The sequence below is a fragment of the Chiloscyllium plagiosum genome, unplaced genomic scaffold (genome assembly GCF_037043375.1).
Source record: "Chiloscyllium plagiosum isolate Xiang-an unplaced genomic scaffold, Cpla_swu_hap1 HiC_scaffold_30, whole genome shotgun sequence".
Taxonomy (NCBI): domain Eukaryota; kingdom Metazoa; phylum Chordata; class Chondrichthyes; order Orectolobiformes; family Hemiscylliidae; genus Chiloscyllium; species Chiloscyllium plagiosum.
The window spans coordinates 47,608,697-47,625,472 of record NW_028270168.1 but is presented as its reverse complement, the minus strand read 5'-3'; the positions used below and the strand labels follow the sequence as shown (position 1 = coordinate 47,625,472).

The 16,776-nt window shown below is 45.4% G+C and overlaps 1 long non-coding RNA gene across 5 annotated transcripts in view; it reads left to right on the top strand.

Moving 5' to 3' along the window:
• LOC122563749 (uncharacterized) overlaps positions 1–14,338 on the top strand; it is a 31,484-nt gene extending 17,146 nt beyond the window's left edge. Inside the window, exons 3-5 of one of the 5 annotated variants that reach the window (XR_015752173.1) lie at positions 807–942; positions 1,033–1,131; positions 12,212–14,338. This is a non-coding gene — a long non-coding RNA (uncharacterized LOC122563749). Of the gene's footprint in view, positions 1–806; positions 2,222–12,211 lie in introns of those variants that run through there. The other 4 variants (XR_015752174.1, XR_015752171.1, XR_015752172.1 and 1 more) reach the window with 4 other exon arrangements.
• Positions 14,339–16,776: the final 2,438 nt, after the last annotated feature.

The window sequence follows — 16,776 nt, the reverse complement described above, 5'->3', positions numbered from 1 at the left end:
AATCACTTATATACGGAACAAAAAGCTTCCTTGTGGCACACTGCTCCACATGGATATGCTGAATTTCTTTAGCATCCTGAGGAAGACGCATTGTTGTGCCTTCTTGACCATCGCATCAACGTGAGGGGACCAGAACAGGTTATTGGTGATCAGCATTTCTAGGAACTTGACGCTCTCAATCCTCTCCACCTCAGCTCCCTTGATGTACCTCCTTTCTTCTGTCGTCGATGACCAGCTCTTTTGTTTTGCCAACATTGAGGGAGAGATTGGTATCTTTGCACCACGATACCAAGTGCTCTGTCTCCTTCCTTGCCCCACACTCAGAATAGTGCCTGTCAAAACTAAATATAAACAATTGTCTCTCTCTCTCGCTCTCTAATGAGAAATGCTCATGGTCTGGGAAAGTATCTTTTCTTGCATGTATTACGTTCCCGCTCCAGGTCAATAACATGGAATCGACCAATGTATTGGCTGCAGTTAACACCGAGTTAAAAAGGGCCTTTTCTAAAGCTGAGTCATAACTCTCTGAGGTGCAGTGCCAAGCTTTGGCCCACTTAATTAATATTACTCTCAATGCTGAGTCAGATTGGGGACAGTTAACTCTGGGATAGTTTGACATTTCCATTGAAAACTTCACTTGATCGATTGAAAATCCAGTTTTGGAATTTGCTCAGGTGAATACTGATTCCGTCCAGTGACACCAATTGACCCTCAGATCTGTATCAGTGACAGACTGTCTGAACTCTAAATTCTAAACACAGATTGATTCCATTCAGCTTTCTCTTATCTCTTTTTTCTGCTGGCAGACTTCCTATTTTGGACAGTCTATCACTAGCTGGAGGAACCACATGGATGAAATAGAATGTCATTGATGGTGAAAGCAGTTTGTGAGGACACATCTCCAGGGACAAAGAACAGAGCAATTGTGGATCAGTCTGAAAGGTTGGATCACAGATAAATGGACTCTAGTAATTACAATATTTAAATGGTAATTTGCTTTCAAGCTATTGAATGGATATGTTTGCTTTGTAGGGCTTGTCTCATCCAAAATGTTACATTTGAGCGAGTTTCCCAATCCAGGTGATTAAGAAGACCTGTGTTATGTTATCATGGTGCATTTCATATAGAGAGGTTAGTGATGTCCATTTCTAAATACTCAAAAAAGTGACAGCAAAAATTGGGCAAAGTCTGTAGAAAGAGAGATGGAGAATTAAGTGAGTCTAAAATTGAGACATGAAGTCCAGTAAAAAAGAAACACAGTTAAGAAGAGAGAAGCTATTAAGAAAGCTGAGAAAAAGTGAAAAATAGACAAAAGGAAGCATAAAATAGGAAAGAAGGGAAACAAACTAGCACAGAGGAAAATGGAAAGGAAAGATACCCGAACTAGAGGGCATAGGTTTAGGGTGAGAGGGGAAAGATATAAAAGAGACCTAAGGGGCAACTTTTTCACACAGAGGGTGGAACGTGAATGGAATGAGCTGCCAGAGGAAGTGGTGGAGGCTGGTACAATTGCAACATTTAAGTGGCATCTGGATGGGTATATTAATAGGAAGGGTTTGGAGGGATATGGGCCGGGTGGTGGCAGGTGGGAATAGATCGGGTTGGGATATCTGGTCGGCATGGACGGGTTGGACTGAAGGGTCTGTTTCCATGCTGTACATCTCTATGATTCTATGACTCTATGAAATGACAGTCATGTAAAGAAAGCTTGTGGGAATTATGATCAGGAGAAGATGTGGTTCCTATGGGTTACTCACACCCAGCGTCCACTGCAAAACATGATGGTTTGTGAGTGTATAGCTCATACTTACTGGCAAGGAAGACACCTTCTTCACACAGGAGTGTAACCTACTGTGTTAAATACATGTAAATATCAGTGCTGTACAGGTAGTTCTCATATAAAGCGTGTTTCGGTCGCGCAATTTGTCACCGAAGAATTAGGGAACGGTATTTTCGAGAACGCTTACCTCTGTTCGCAATAGTGTGATTCCAGCAGCGATCGTTTTGCACACTTCATTCTGTGCATGCATTGATGTCAGCACTGAAGTCTCCGCGCTGTTCTGCACATGTGCCGATGTCAGCTGCTGTCAGAGCATGTGAGAGGTACAGTACCAAATATTGAGCAGCTTCATCTCTAACATTAAACTAGTGAATGTAGATTGCTCTCCCTCTGAGGCAAGAATATTCTTGTATAATTCCTGTATAAGAGCTGAAAATATGTTGTTGAAAAAGCACAGCAGGTCAGGCAGCATCCAAGGAGCAGGAGAATCGACGTTTTGGGCCTGAGCCCTTCTTCAGGAATGAGGAAAGTGTGCCAACCAGGCTAAGATAAAAGGTAGTGAGGAGGGACTTGGGGGAGGGGCATTGGAAATACGATAGGTGGAAGGAGGTTAAGGTGAGGGTGATAAGGTGAGGGTGATAGGCCGGAGTGGGGGTGGGGGCGGAGAGGTCAGGAAGAAGATTGCAGGTTAGGAAGGTGGTGCTGAGTTCGAGGGTTGGGACTGAGACAAGGTGGGGGGAGGGGAAATGAGAAAACTGGAGAAGTCTGAGTTCATCCCTTGTGGCTGGAGGGTTCCTAAGTGGAAGATGAGGCGCTCTTCGTGTTGCTATGGTCTGGTGATGGAGGAGTCCAAGAACCTGCATGTCCTTGGTGGAGTGGGAGGGGGAGTTGAAGTGTTGAGCCACGGGTGGTTGGGAGGGGAGGGAAATATATCCCTGGTTGTGGGGTCCGTTTGGAGGTGGCGGAAATGACGACGGATGATACGATGTATATGGAGGTTGGTGGGGTGGTAGGTGAGGACCAGTGGGGTTCTGTCCTGGTGGCAATTGGAGGGGCAGGGCTTAAGGGCGGAGGAGCGGGAAGTGGAGGAGATGTGGTGGAGAGCATCGTCGACCATGTCTGGGGGGAAATTGCGGTCTTTGAAGAAAGAGGCCATCTGGGTTGTTCGGTATTGGAACTGGTCACATTTCCAACGCCCCTCCCCCAAGTCCCTCCTCCCTACCTTTTATCTTAGCCTGCTGGACACACTTTCCTCATTCCTGAAGAAGGGCTTATGCCCGAAACGTCGATTCTCCTGCTCCTTGGATGCTGCCTGACCTGCTGCGCTTTTCCAGCAACACATTTTCAGCTCTGATCTCCAGCATCTGCAGTCCTCACTTTCTCCTAATTCCTGTATAAGCCCTGTATAATTCCTGTATAAGCCCTGTATAATTCCTGTTGGACTGCATTATTCTCACACATGCCATTTGCCTTTCTCATTTGTTCCTGTACCTACATATCTCTTAATCTGAACTCACCCCCAAGAAACAGTCAGGAGACAATCAACCACAGCCATCTCCTTTTGCAACCACAACTACACCAGAAGGTAGTGATGATGATGATCCTCTGTTCCTGCATTATTTCTATTAAGTGATTCTCTATTAAGTGAGGTTTCACTAGAATGCAACTGTGGCATTATAGGAGAACTACCTGTATGTGTAAGATAGGTGTTTGGTTTTGTGAATAGTCAAACTCCAATATTTTGTGTGTTAACTTGATACCCGACTATGCAGAGCAGAACTGCTTCATTGTCAGTGTATATATGCAGAGTGTTTTTATGAATAAAGTATATTTTTGATTAAAGAAAAGAGACAATGCCAGTGCCAGATTTAGTTCGGAGTAAACAATTACCGTTCCTCTGGCCTGGGTATTCTGCTGCGAGGAGGCAACTTCCATAATCACCGGGGTTAAGGAGGTGGTGGATGGGCGCCCCCCTCGTGGCAGACATTACATACAGGAATGCTCCCCTGAGACTAATTAATGTGAATGCCCCAGTGGTAAAGACTGAGCAGCTGGCCATCCTTCACCAGCTCTCACTGCTGCTGGCGACGAACAGGCTGGTCATTCTGGCCAGAGACTTCAACCGCATCATCAATGCAGATGGATGATCCAGACGGGCTGACATCAAACTGGACTCCTTTGCCAGGTTCCTGATGGAAACTGTTAAAGTCACCAAGCTGCACCACATCTTCAGCACCCTCTGCAGACGGAGCGCAACATAGATGCACCTGGTCGCAGCAAGATGTGTCTATCCGCTCAAGGATGCATTTCCTGTTTGCATCCTGCATGTTCTCCTTCGATTCACCAACATCAAGCTGGTGGTCTTCACTGACCACTGCCTCCTGCTGGCCGACGGTCACATACAGGATGACCAGGGAGCTGGCAAGGGAATGTGGAAGCTGAACGTGAAACTGTTGACCCCAGAAAACCTTGAGGAAGTGAAAAGGGATTACATGGGTTGGAGATCCTTAAAACCTCTCTTTGAGTCTCCAGCAGACTGGTGGGAAACTGTCAAGGGGAACATCAAGAGATTGTTTTTCTGCAAAGATGATCAGAAGGCGAACAAGATGTGGGCAAAACTGTCCAAACTCCAGAAAAACATGCAGAACCTACTCTGGCTACAGATGATGGGGGTGAATGTCACAGAGGACCATCAGAAGGTGAAGAGACACAAGCCTCGTTCTTTGTCACAGAGGCCTCCAAGATAATCTTCTTGTCCAGGATCCACATCGTGGAGCAGGATGAGATGTGTTGGCGTGTCTTCCTTTTCTGGGTGGTAGACAGAGAGCACTCCGAGCTTTTTTTAGATTAGATTAGATTAGATTACTTACAGTGTGGAAACAGGCCCTTCGGCCCAACAAGTCCACACCGACCCGCCGAAGCGTATACCACCCAGACCCATACTCCTACATTTACCCCTTCACCTAACACTACGGGCAATTTAGCATGGCCAATTCACCTAACCTGCACATTTTTGGATTGTGGGAGGAAACCAGAGCACCCGGAGGAAACCCACGCAGACACAGGGAGAATGCGCAAACTCCACACAGAGAGTCGCCTGAGGCGGGAGTTGAACCCGGGTCTCTGGCGCTGTGAGGCAGCAGTGCCAACCACTGTGTCACCATGCCGCCCACAAAGGAAGGAGATGGCTCAGTAATGTTACTTCAGTCTGACATCCTGAGGATAGGCAAACCCTTTACATAGAATCCCTACAGAGTGGAACCAGGACATTCGGCCCAACAGGTCCACACCGACCCTCTGAAGAGTAACCCACCCAGACACATTCCCCTACATTTACCCCTGACTAATGCACCTATACTACACATCCCTGAACACTATAGGCAATTTAGCATGGCCAATTCACCTGACCTGCACATCTTTGGATTGTGGGAGGAAATCCATGCAGACACGGGGAGAATGTGCAAGCACCACACAGACAGTTGCCTGAGGCTGGAATTGAACCCGGGTCCCTGGCGCTGTGAGGCAGCAGCGCTAACCACTTGAGCCACTGTGCCGCAAGACTGTATGACACAAGCCCACAGGAGCATGGAGGTCTTAGACAACAGAATGCGGGAGAGACTGGACCAGTCATTATGTCTGGATGAGCTGACCAAGACCCACAAGGCCTTAGAAAAGAATAAAACTCCCGGAAGGGACGGCTTACCAGCGGAGTTGTATTGGGGTCTGTGGGACTTGATTGGCCAGGACCCACTGAAGGTGTATGACAGTATATTGAGGTTAATCCTGAGCAGCTCTGTGACACAGGACTCTGTGCTGCACGGGGGGGGATTGACCAGGACACACACCGAGACGAACATCGACTGCACCTGGAGGACCATCAACTTGGTGAAAGACGCTCTTTGATCTGCCTGAAACTTGTTGGTCTTCCAGAGCAAGGAGTTGACCCTGACCGAGTGTTACAGACTGGCACATCCCAAGGTCCAGGACCACGTGCTGAGGGGCACACTAAAGCTGGGGGCAGCTGGTACCAAGGCTCAGTGGGAAAAGCCCACTGTCTGAGGTCATCTTGCTGAAGTTAATTGAGGGCCCGTTCAGTTATCAGATCTGCCCAGTGTCTCAAATATATGTAAATATTGGTTTTACATAAGAGAGGTCTTTGGTTTGTTGGGACAATCAAAGTTCAATGTTTTGTTTGTTTGCTTGATATGCAAATGACTTTTGTATCAAATGTAAATACAAGGCTTTTTATGAATAAAGTATATTTTTGAAATAAAGAAGAGTTGTTCTCCCAGGATAAGACTCTCCCATTGCATTTCTGGTTTGCTGACACCTGTGATGTCCCAAATGCAGAATACTCGACTGCAAAGTTTGTGGTAGTGGGCGTTTGAATTCTCCCCAGTCTCGAAGGTTAAAAGTAGATATTTCAGTTCATCATTTGAAGCAGTAGATGGCAATATTGAGCGTTCTCCAAATTCACTTGACTTGAAAATGTGGGGCTTTTTCCCGTTATTGATAAATTCCACTCGCCAATTACCCATGTGCCAGTAGTCGGAGTGCATTCCCAAACCTTGAGGATGCAATGGAAGCTCAAAATACTCCCAACTGATTAATGAATCAGTTGCCTGGATGATTTCCATTCACGCTCATTCAATAAAAGACTAACAAACACAGAAGGAATTCCACTCCCCAAAACTGGTTCAGAATGGATCCAACCTATATTGGTGACGGATGAATTCCAAGCTGCTGTCACTATGGTAACTAAGTCCAACTAATTCAGTGTTTCTCACAATTGTATTGAGATTGGAGAGCAATAAATTGTTCATTACTGGTCACCGTAATTCAGTTTTTTTCACACAAGAAACAGCAAATGTTTAAACTAAAAACAAAATGCTGAAGAAACTCAGCATCTATGGAGCAGGAAATAAGGGTTAAATTGAGAGGTCTTATTAGATTTTTTAAAATTTCATAAGTATACTTTGTTCATTAAAAATCTTTGTGTGTGTATGTACATTGTCACAAATGCAGTTCCGTTGTGTACAGGTGCATATCAAATAAACAAAACATAACATTGAACTTTAACTCTATCCAACTCTCTTATACTTACAATACCAGAATGTACATATATTTGAGACACTGGGAGGGTCTGATAGCTGAATGGACCCCAACTTACCTTCAGCAGGAAGACCTCAGACAGTGGTCTTTTCCCAATCCACACAGGAGGAATCTTACTCCCCCAGGCAGCCTGAGACAGAGGCTTTACAGGAATAAAGTTCAACAAAGGTGTATCCTGTTTGTGTCCGGAATGCTCTAAATCAGATCCATTGATGCCAAGTCAGTGTTCTTCTCTGACTGCTGGTGAAGCCCCTCCCCACCACTTCCCTTCACTGGTGAAGCCCCTCCCCACCACTTCCCATCTCCTTTACTCCCCTCTCCCCCACCCTCCCCTCCACTGCATCCTCCACCCCTTTCTTGTCTTCCTCCAACTCTATCCGTGCTCCTCCAGTCTTCCTCCTCCTCCCCTTCCTCTACCCCAATCTCCTCCCCTCATACTCTCCCCATCCCTCTCCTACTACCCCTCCCTCTTCCATCCCCCCTCCTCCACCCCTTCCCCAAATCATTCTCCCCTCCCTGCTTTTTCTTCCTTCTCTCCCCCTCTCCTTATGCCCCTCCCTCACAACTCCCTTCCCCAACACCTCCCCAAACTCCACCCCTCCCCTTCACCTCCTTGATCCATCTTTCAGACTCATCCCCTCACCTACTGCCTTGCTTCCCCTCCTCCACATTCCCTCTCCCCTCCTTCCCTTCCATGAGACCATGAGAATTAGAAGAGGGAACAGGCCATTCAGCCCCTCAAGCCTGCTCTGCCATTCGACATTCCGCACGTCAGTATTCCTGTCCTTTCTCCATAACCCTTGATTCCCCGACTGATCAAGAGTCTATCCGTCTCAGCGTTAAATATACACAAGGACTCTGCCCCCACAGCTCTCTGTGACAAGGAGTTCCATAGACCCACAACTCTCTGAGTGAGGAAATTCCTCCCTATCTCAGCCTAAAGTTGGTGCTCTTTTATTCAGAGTCTGTGCCTTCTGGTGCTGGACTCTCCCATGAGGGAAAACTTCCTTTCAGTGTTTACCCTGTCAAGCCCGTTTAGAATCGTATGTTTCAATGAGATCACCTCTCATTCTTCCCAACTGCAGGGAGGAGAGTCCCAATCTGTTTAGCTTTTGCTCATAAGACAATCCCTCTGTACTGGTCATCGTCTGATTGAACCTTGTCTGAATTGTCTCGAATGACATGATATCTTTCCTCAAATAAGGGGACCAAGAAAGCTCACAATACTCCAGATGTAGTCTCACCAGCACCTTGTGCAGTTGCAGGAAGATTTCCCTAACCTTATACTCCAACCCCCTTGAAATAAGGGCCAACATTCCATTATCCTTCCTGATTATCCCTGCATCTGTTCGCTAGCTTACTGTATTTTGTCTATAAGTTACCCCAAGTCCCTTTGTCATCCTGCTTTCTGCAGTTTTTCTCTCTAAAATAATATTCTGCTATTTTACTCTCCCAAATGTATCTAATCCCTTCCCCTTCCTCCTCTCCCTACTCCTCCTCACTCTGTGCATCACTTCCTCCCCCCTCCTCTCCTCTCCCTCCCACCTTCTTCCTGCCTCCTCTCCTCTCCCCTCCACCTTCTCTTCTCCTACCTGCCACCCATCCCCCTCCCCTTTCCTTCTCCCTCCATCTCCCCTCCCCTGTGCCACTCTTCTTTCCTTCCCTTACCCTCTTCCCCCTCCCTCGTTTCCTCTACCTAACCCTCCACTTCCTTCTTCATGCACCTCCCTTCACTGCCTTCCCCTTTCCTCCTCCCTGTCACCTCCTCCTCCCTTCCCCCTGCTCCCCCATCCCTCACCTCCCCACACCCCCTTCACTCCTTCCCACCCCTCCGCATCTCCTCCTCCCACCCCTCCCTTTCTGCCCGTTGACTCTTCCCCCTGCCCAAGCATTGTTAGCATGTAAGGTTTGGAAGAGGTGACGGAGCTGAGTAGGAAATGGAGGATAAAGCAAAGTTGGAGAGAGAGAGAGACTGGAAGTGGGGGACTAGAAAACTGAGAGAGGAAAGTGTGGACTTGAAATAAGATTTATGAGAAGGAAAACACATAGAGCCTGAAAAATAAGAGCATTGTGAGGGACGCAAAAATATTCCGCGGAAAATGAGTGAAGGATTAATTGGAAACTAAAGGTGAGAAACTGGGAAATAAAAAGTGACAATTGGAATGAAGATGAGGAAGTGGAAGATATAGCACTGACAAAGCAAACAGTTCAGCTGACGTGACTGGGAACACACTGTTGCTGATTGGACGCAGTGAGCCTGGGTGACACGTTCCCCATGATGGGCATGGGTGGGCTGGGCTGGACTGTGAATCCAGACACTGCTCCTGTGTTCACTCCAATCTATTGGGCAGCAGTCCTACTCAGCCTCCTCCCACGATCCTCCTCCTGAACACAAGCTGAGCCCACCCACCCACCTCCCTCTAGCTGACCCACTCCCCATTTTAATCACTTATTCCAGATCTGAGAATGTGAAAACATGGATCATATTTATACCCACATCAACAGATCCAATAAAGTGGGCTTAGTGATGTTCATTCAGACTTCTCTTATTGGCTGAGTCTTATGAAAATCTTCTGTTTCATGTGACTATTAAAAATTAATTGTATTCACCCACATTGTATTTGAAATGCTGATTAGAAAATTACTCCCATCTGCATATATAAATCAGGATCTGTCAGTGATACCATCGCTCTGTTTGATATGTGAACTATAGCAATTTCCCAGGATAGGTTTTCTTGAGTCTACACGTTCAGCATCACCCCCTTGCTTTTGTACTCTGTGGCCTGGATACTGTATGCTTTCTGAACTGCTCTCCACCTGATCTCCTACCTTTACCTTTGCAGGCATACACCCAGGTCCCTCTGCTCCTGCATTGCCTGAAGAATTGTACTTCCTATTGTGTATTGTCTGTCCATGTTCTTCCACCAAAATGCACTGTCTCATACCTCTCTGCATTCCACTTCATCTGCCACCTGTATGTCCACTCCACTGATCCATCTATGTCCTCTTGGAGTTCCACACTGCCCTCCTAACAGTTTATAATATTTGCAAGTTTCACATCATCTGCAAACTCTGAAACTGTCCCCTACACACCAAGATCAGATCATTAATATCTATCAGTTAAACCAAGCGTTCTAATATTGACTCTGGAAACTTTAATTCCAACCTTCCTCCAGCCCAAATGTGGAGGAGCTGGTGTTGGACTGGGGTGGACAAAGTTCAATATCACACAACACCAGGTTATAGTCCAACAGGTTTATTTCGAAACACTAGCTATCAGAGCTCTGCTCCTTCATCAGGATGAAGGATGAAGGAGCAGCGCTCCGAAAGCTAGTGCTTCGAAATAAACCTGTTGGACTATAACCTGGTGTTGTGTGATTTTTAACTTTGTCCAGCCCAAAGAGTGACCGTGAGTTATAACTGCTTTCACAAGCCTATTGTGTGTTACTGTATAAGGTGTGTTTTGAATGTCAATGTACACTCTATCTAGAGTATTATCCACATTGACCCTTTCTGGTACTTCACCAAGAAGCAAACTATAGCAAATTCATTGAACATGATGTCCACTTCAGAAATCCATGCTGGCATTTCCTAATCAAACCACCTTCCTCCATGTGATTGCTAATTCTATCCTGAAGAGTTGTTTTCACATCACTGATGTTAAACTGACCTGGCTGTCATCTCTGGGCTTCTCCTTACAACATTTTAAAACAAAAGCGTTGATATAAAATTGCTCTTGTCCTGAGTCTAGGGAAAACAAAGATTGTGAAGAGAAAATGAGGTCTGCAGATGCTGGGGATCAGAGATGGAAATGTGTTGCTGGAGAAGCGCAGCAGGTCAGGCAGCATCTAGGGAACAGGAGAATCGACGTTTCGGGCATTAGCCCTTCTTCACTAATGCCCGAAACGTCGATTCTCCTGTTCCCTAGATGCTGCCTGACCTGCTGCGCTTCTCCAGCAACACATTTCCAAAACAAAGATTGTGGCCAGTGTGAGTTTCTGCTCTCACAGCCCTCAATGTTCTTAGATGCATCTCACCTGGTCCTGGTTCCTTGCCAAATTAAACTCTGATGGTCTAACCAACACTTTTATTTCTTGAGGAGATTTGTAGCTCAGGTTGTGAGTGAGGTTGCTGAGCTGGTAAGTTTGTTTGCAGACATTTTGTCACCACACTAGGTAACATCAAACAACCTTACCAGTTCAGCGAGCAAGTCAACAACCTCACTCATATCTTTCCCAATGGTGCCAGGTTTACTTTTTATTTTATCTTGGAACAATTAGGAATCCAATTCCCCAACCCAGCTGAGGTCGGATACTGCAATCCTGCCCACTAACTGAATTTGTGGGAAGTGCTCCCCCTAGTGTTGTGGCCTCCATGGATGCAGCCAGTCAGTAAGAAATATATTGGAGGGGTGTGGAAGAGACCCCAATTCCCCACCTCCCCCTATCCATAGCCACATCAATTAATGCGGGTGTGCGTACTTGCATGGAATAGCATAGGTGCTGCATGGTGTCACCTTAGTAAAGAGGGACAAAAACAGGGATTGCTGCAAAAGCTCAGCAGGTCTGGCTGCATCTGTGGAGAGAAATCAGAGTTAGCGTTTCAAGTTGAATGATCCTTCCTCAATACTGAGGAAGTTCTGATGAAGGGTCACCGGACCCGAAACTCTGATTTCTCTCCACAAATGCTGCCAGACCTGCTGAGCTTTTGCAGCAACTTCAGGTTTTGTTTCTGATTTACAGCATCTGCAGTTCTTTCCATTTTTGTTTAGCAAAGAGGGATTGACGCTGTGTATCAGACGTTCAATTCACCATACTTGGAATAAATTCTAAAAGATGTTTTTTTTTAAAATTACCCTATAGGAAATAGGTTATTCAGCCCCTGTAGCCTGCCCTGCCATTCTCTAAGGTTATGACTGATGTGTCCCAGTCCTCACCTCCTCTATTTTGCCAACTCCTCATGACCTCCACATTTCAACAGTCTGAATATGTCCTCATTAAATTCTTGCAGTGATCTAGCCTTCACAACTCTGTGGGGCACAGAATTTCAGACATTCAAACTCAATATCCTGGGATTAAGAGCCCCATTCTCCACTAACTGAGTGAGCCAGGCTCCAAAGTGCCTTGTCCACGAAGCTTTCTTTTTCAACCAGAATATCAAATGAATCAGAAGAAAATAAGTTTAAATTACTGAGCAATAGGAAGACAGAATGATACCTGTGAAAGACTGTTTGGTTTATTATAAAACAGTTCATTCTAATACTGATCAATGCCTTTCAGTTTTAAATCCATAAATCTCTTCATTCCATTCCCCACTTAGGATTGATTTTCAATCAACAGAGACAAGAGGAGAGAATGAAACCTTCACCATTTCAAAATATTTCATTAACCGAGACTTGGATGGAAATAGAAGTTCAAAGCTGGAAGCGATCTCTTCATCAAGCCAATTTGAGAGAGGGAAGATAACTGACAAAGACAGTGTCATTATTAGGAACAGCTTCCTGAGGTTGCCAGAGCTGTTTATGCAGAGGGGTTGTGTCAGTGAACCATCCCACTGAGCTGAACATTTCCGTGGGGTAGATTTGGAAATGGGTGGCGGTTTGAAGTGAGGGAAATGGATCAGGAAGTTGGCTCCAACCCATTGGCTAACGCATTGACTTGATTGCATATGCCCTTCCCAGGAGGGGCGGGTTGACCATTTCTATCAATTAGAGCAATATTGCCACATGGTCCTCACTTTATTTAACACTGGGACCAGGGAGTCTTTAGTCTTCCGGAAGCTTACTCAGTGAAAGTGAGGGGAGGACAAAACAGTAACTGGTCAAAGCTGATGTGGACTCAGACAGACGTGTCAATAAATACTCTTCACTTACTGTCACTTTCTTACCTGGTCAAGGGGCTGGAAATGAGCAGTATTCCACGTAAATAATATATAAATATTCAGCTTGAAACAGGTAAAGCATTGGCTTGGTATTGTCAGTTTTGAGGGAAGCTGGAGGAAAGACTTAGAGGATAGCAAGGAGACCATGGCTCAATGGGACTGAGTAGGACAGCAACTGTTAGATTTAGGAAATCCCCACTTAACACTGTTATTGTGTTTCAGAAATAAGCAGTTTTAAATGAACAACATTGAGCAAATCAGATTTCCCCATTACAATCATCGTGAAAGCTGCAATTCAGAGATTTTCTGTCAGAGAGGCAAAATTTGTAAGTTGAAACACCATAATTCCTAAATTCTTAAATGAATAGGAGTTTATTTCTCTGAATTGAATCAAATAAAAATAAGGTAAATTTAAGTAAAAGTGATGTAGGTGTAAAAGGAGATGCTGTTCACCAGCTTTCAGGTTTTGTAGTGGTCTGGCTCCATCTAGTGGCAGACTGGACAAGCTGCTACTGCTCTGCTGCAAAGACTTGACCAGCGAGAGCAAGGGAAAAGGAAGAGTTCTCAGTGATGGTACAGAGGAATATTCAGGAGTGAATTTTAACCAGTCCTCCTTGGTGACTAGAAGCTTCCTCAGCTCTTCACAAATCACCCACCCCAACGTCCAATCCAACCCAAGCACTCCTCTGCCTCCTGACCCTACCTTCCCCACTCCCAGACTGAGAATGCACAGTGGGTGTAGCCATTTTGAAAGGTCAGATTCCTGGATTTTTTTTCCCCACCTTGTGGAAACAATGTCAAGGCCTTTGTATCCTCCTCACAACTTGCTTAGATATCTATCCTTCTATCATCAACTGTTTTGGTTACAAAAATAGCCTGTTCCTCCACCCCAAGGCACGAGTGCAAATTGTAAACTGGGGAAATGTGAAAATCATGCTGGGGTCAGGGGGTGGGAGGAGACCCTAAAAAGGGACCTGTACTGAACCGAGATGATAGCTAAAAATGCATGCATTTTTCCTGCTCCTAATACCAGCATAGAAGGTGAAAGCTACCTCTTGATATCAGCATCTGCCCACGCTTGGGAAAATGCACAAAGGTGGGAAAGGAGGCCCTTAAGTGAGGGTTATAATTTGGGTGCAAGCACAGAGCGCTGACTGGCTTTCCTCTGCACCATAACACTTCTGTGATTCTGTAATTGGCCATTTAAAGGTCTCAGTAGACCTGCAGAGGGGGAGAATTTCCAGTGCCTGCTCCATTGCAGAAAGTTTGCCATGAGGTGGATAGATAAGCTTTGGTAAAAGCACCAAGGCATTGCAATCAATTTGGTACGCTGCCCATGTGCCAACCCACCACCAGAGTGTTGTTATGTTCACCCTTTGGTGAGTGCCTGCTAATATAACTGGCAGAGCTAATACTGAACAATTTTGTTCTGCTCAGCTGAAATCTACAATCATCAAGCATATTGAAAAAAATAAGTTCCAAAATGAGCTAAAATTTCATGGTGCAAATAACACATTTAATGAAATTGACCTCTCTTTATGTTCCTTTGTCTATTAAAGTGCAATATTTTTAATCGCTTTGTTCTTACTCATTGTTATTTTATTAAACCTGAAAAAAGCAATAGAACAAAATCACCCTTCGCAATGTAACTTAAATACAAATTAATAACGAATAAGAAAGGAAAATCATATTAGTGTACAGAATGCACCACTGCAAAGGATTAGACTTTGGCCAATTAATGTCCTGTTTGATGAAAAGTAATTACAAAATGAATTATTATTGGTTAGTTTTTGAAATCATTCAGAAAATATTTGTTAATTATAATAAATGCCAGAATAGCGTATCATTCATCTCAGTATGAAATTAAAAAGCAAAGGGACTTTACTTTAAATATGAGAAAGGAATTAGAGACTTCTTGGTACCTAGCTATTAATTATATACCCCTACTTGGCCACTGTTTGAAGTTGGATCAGACCACTTGCAGGAGAAAGTGAGGACTGCAGATGCTGGAGATCAGAGTCGAGAGTGTGGTGCTGGAAAAGCACAGCAGGTCAGGCAGCATCCGATGAGCAGGAGAATCGATGTTTTGGGCGTAAGCCCTTCATCAGGAATGTTGATTCTCCTGCTTCTTGGATACTGCCTGACCTGCTGTGCTTTTCCAGCACCACACTCTCGACTCAGGCCATTTGCAACCTCAGCCTGTTATTTGCCTTGGAGTCAAACTTACAATCCAATCCCTAAGGTTGAGTGCGAAATGGATGGCATGTTCCTGGAGGTGGTTACCCTGCAGTTTAAGGCTGTGAAAGTAGAGAGTGAAGGGGTGCCCACCAGATAGTTGTTAAGTAATACAGGAGTCCCTCTAATTTATCTCACTCTTCAATAAATATTTTGTTTTGTGGAATTCAGGCAGAACCATGCCAATGATACCGTATCTGGCTCAGCTGTATATTGGTTGGAGGTAGATGTTTGGGAAAACAATAATATTAAGGGATTCTGACAGATGGGTCTTTTCTCAGAGGAGCCAATCTCCTCCCCGGCTCTATCAACCAGTGATAGCGCAGATTTTGGATCCATATTCAATTTTGAGAGTGACATGCCAGATGAACTGATTCATCCAGATCCATTAGGACTGGCCAATGGTGTTGATCTGGCTCAGCTTACTGGGGTTGCCATGGTGCAGGGCGTGGCCTCAAGGCAGGAACAATTGTTGGAGCTTGTAAGAGGTGGCGGTTCCAGGGTCAATATGGGACATGGGGCACTCAGTGCTGGAGCTGCTTCATCACGCTCCATGGATAGTCCAGTGCAGTCAGTCGGCAGCCAACATCAATCAACAATCCCCAGTGTAGGGAGCATCAGCAATGTGGCAAAAAGGCCTCCTGACTCAAGGTGGTCTCACATCCCCTCCTACCTTGGGAATGGGAACAAGTGGAGCATACCAGACACTGCCACAATGACTGCAATTATTCGGAGATGAAAGGTGGATTGTCAGCTTCCTTGTACCAAAGGTGCAGACAGAAAGAATGTAGTGACCTAGGAAATAGGCTAAGAGCAAGATTTTAAAATTATTAATTTTCAGATTATTCCAGGTGCCATGCATTTGGAGGTATAACAATAGGAGGATAGTTCAGGTTAATGCTTTATTGGAGAGATTTTGCAGGTAGGGTTTTGATTCTTGTAATGTTTTGCTGCAAGTTAAGGCCAGCATAGTGGCTCAGTGGTTAGCACTGCTGCCTCTCAACGCCAGGGATCCAGGTTTGATTCCCGCCTCAGGCGACTGACTGTGTGGAGTTTGCACATTCTCCCCGTGTCTGCGTGGGCTTCCTCCGGTGCTCCGGTTTCCTCCCACAGTCCAAAGATGTGCAGGTCAGGTGAATTGGCCATGCTAAATGCAGGGTTGTAGGGTAGAATGGTGGGATGCCCTTTAGAGGGTCAGTATGGACTCGATTATCAAAATGGCCTGCTTCCACAACTGTAGGGATTCTGTGAAGCCCTAGTGAAAATGGGATAGATCTCGATCTTTGCAGTGTTGGGTTCAGTGTCCTGGTTCCTGAAGAAGGGCTAATGCCCGAAACGTCGATTCTCCTGTTCCCTAGATGCTGCCTGACCTGCTGCGCTTTTCCAGCAACACATTTCCATCTCTGATCTCCAGCATCTGCAGACCTCACTTTCTCCTCAGTGTCCTGGTGAATGGTTTGGTGGTGCATTTGAGAAAGGTTTACGCTAATTCACCAAGGCGATGGGATTGAGGGTGTAGCATTCGACAGGAGAACAAAGGTGTGTAAAGGATTGGAAGAAACTGATAGCAATAGAATAGGAAATAATAATGGGCAAAATCTTGCTGTCTAATTTCGTCGAGTTTCACAGAGAGATTTTTACGTTGAACCCTGTGAGATCTATCGCTGTATCTGAATAGGAGTGCCTGATTAACTGCCTACACCACCCATATGATGCACCTCTTGCCCATTAATAGCCCTATTCCATCACTCACCACACTTGGAACAACT